This window comes from Micropterus dolomieu, linkage group LG08 (assembly GCF_021292245.1).
Source record: "Micropterus dolomieu isolate WLL.071019.BEF.003 ecotype Adirondacks linkage group LG08, ASM2129224v1, whole genome shotgun sequence".
NCBI lineage: Eukaryota > Metazoa > Chordata > Actinopteri > Centrarchiformes > Centrarchidae > Micropterus > Micropterus dolomieu.
Genome location: NC_060157.1, coordinates 27,436,899 through 27,439,010, shown reverse-complemented (window position 1 = coordinate 27,439,010; position 2,112 = coordinate 27,436,899). Strand labels below are relative to the sequence as shown.

Sequence of the window (2,112 nt, the reverse complement as noted above, 5' to 3'; positions counted from 1 at the left end):
CATCCAGGTCATAGTTATCCAACGAAGGTTAAAATCAAGGGCAACTGGACTTGGTTGAAGATACTGGAAGACGTTTCGTCCCTCATCCAAAGGACTTCTTCAGTTCTGACTGACTTGCAGGGAAACTCAGCTATTTAACCTCAGTGGGGTCGTTGGCCCAGGTCATCGATACCGCTGGTTCGTTAGTGTTCCTTGTTGCTGTGACGACAGTCGTTACAGTCGTTAGTGTTCCTTGTTGCTGTAACGACTGTCGAGGAGGAGGGCCTCAGCCCCTGTCTCGACAGCAGGTCTGCTCCTTGATTCTGGGTCCCAGGGATGTACATCGCTCTGAGGGACAGCTCTCTGCTGGGACCACAGGAGGATCTGTTGTGCCAGTTTGCATAACGGGCGCAAGCGCAGATCACCCTGGTGATTCAAATAGGCCACCACTGCCGTATTGTCGGTTCTGACAAGGATGTGGCGACCGCGGAGGGCGGGCAGAAAACTCCTCAGAGCTCTGAAAACTGCCTCTCGCTACAGATCGCTCCCAACACGGGACCAAGATTTCCTCCATAAAGACAGGGAACAAAGGCATCTGCTCGTAACCCGTATCAGACGGAGCAGATTTCCCCTCGTGGAGAATCCCTTGGATTTTAGCCACCACTGCAGGGCTCTCATGTGCAGTAGCCCGGAAGGTATTATACTGGACGCTGCTGCCAGGAGACCCAACACCCTCTGAAAGTGTTTTACAGTGATGGCGCGGCCTAACTGCACTCTGGTCACTGTGGACAAAATGGACTCGACGCGTGCGGGAGACAGGTGGGCCCGCATCGTCGTTGAGTCCCATACCACCCCTAGGAACGTAGTCCGTTGGGCAGGCATCAGCACGCTCTTCTTCGCGTTGAGCCGCAGCCCCAAACGCTGAAGGTGGGCGAGGACGACATCTCGACGCCGAACCGCTAACTCTCGAGACTGGGCCAGGACGAGCCAGTCGTCGATGTAGTTCAGTATGCCGATGCCCTGGAGCCTCAACGGGGCCAGAGCTGCATCCATGCATATGGTGAACGTGCGGGGAGAGAGTAGTACCCCCTACTCGAAGCCTCAGGACCTCTTCCCCCGGGGCTCTGGGCGAGAGCGCCGTCTTGCGTCCCAGGTTGGTTGAGGGGGATCCCGTGAAGCGACGCTCTGCTTCTGGCTGCGGCGGTAGGTGCTGGACGAAGGCTGCGTCCGCCTTTCCTGACCGTCGGGGGAGATATCGCTCAAACGCCTCCCCCTGAGTTTTGGCGTGCTGGAACCTGTTGACGACAGCATCCACTGCTTCGCCAAACAGGCCAGTAGGCACGATGGGCGCATCCAGGAGAAAAGCCCTCTCCTTCCCCTGGATACCCGAGAGGTAGAGCCACAGATGGCGCTCCGTAGCCACCAAAGCTACCATGGATCGGCCAATGGAACAGGCCGTTTCCTTGGTCACATGGAGAGCTCGTGTCCGTTGCTCTACGGAGCTCAGTCAGGTCCTCCTCAGAGGGACCTCCCCCTACGTCACAGTCCCGAAGGAGATCGGCCTGGTATGCCTGCAAGACAGCCATCGTGTGCAGGCTAGCACCAGCTCGACCCGCTGCCATGTAGGCCTTGCCCACCAAATCGAACGTCATCCGACACGGCTTGGTGGGGAGCGCCGGCGTCCGGAGGGATGAGGCGAGGTTGGGAGAGAGGTAGCTAGCCAGCGCCTCCTCCACCCGTGGCATCGCTCCGTAGCCGTGCTGTCTTATCTCCGTCACGTTGCCGTAGTCCAGCCGGGGGGACGTAGACAGCCGTGCAGAGAAGGGTTTGTTCCACGATCTACAGAAAAAATGGTAAGGGCCAACGCGGCGGTGGCGCACGGTGTTGCAGAAACCGCTCGTCTAGTTTGTTGCCCACCGAAGGCTGCTGCACTGCCTGTGGCCAATCAATGTGCAGCTTGGCCACAGCCCACGTCACCACTTCCAACAACTCCTCGTATCCTGGCGAGGGCTGATGACGTTCCGTTTCCCCGAAGTCATTCTCCATGCTAAGCACATCTAGCTCCTCAGCAACATGGTGTGAGTGTGGAGAAGTCTGCCTTCCCTCCCCCTTGGATTCAGCTCTAGCTAGCCC

At 58.1% G+C, this 2,112-nt stretch overlaps 1 pseudogene; it reads left to right on the top strand.

Annotated features, from left to right (window-relative positions):
• The window catches only part of LOC123975008, a 2,568-nt pseudogene extending 1,984 nt beyond the window's left edge, over positions 1-584 (top strand).
• Positions 585-2,112: the final 1,528 nt, after the last annotated feature.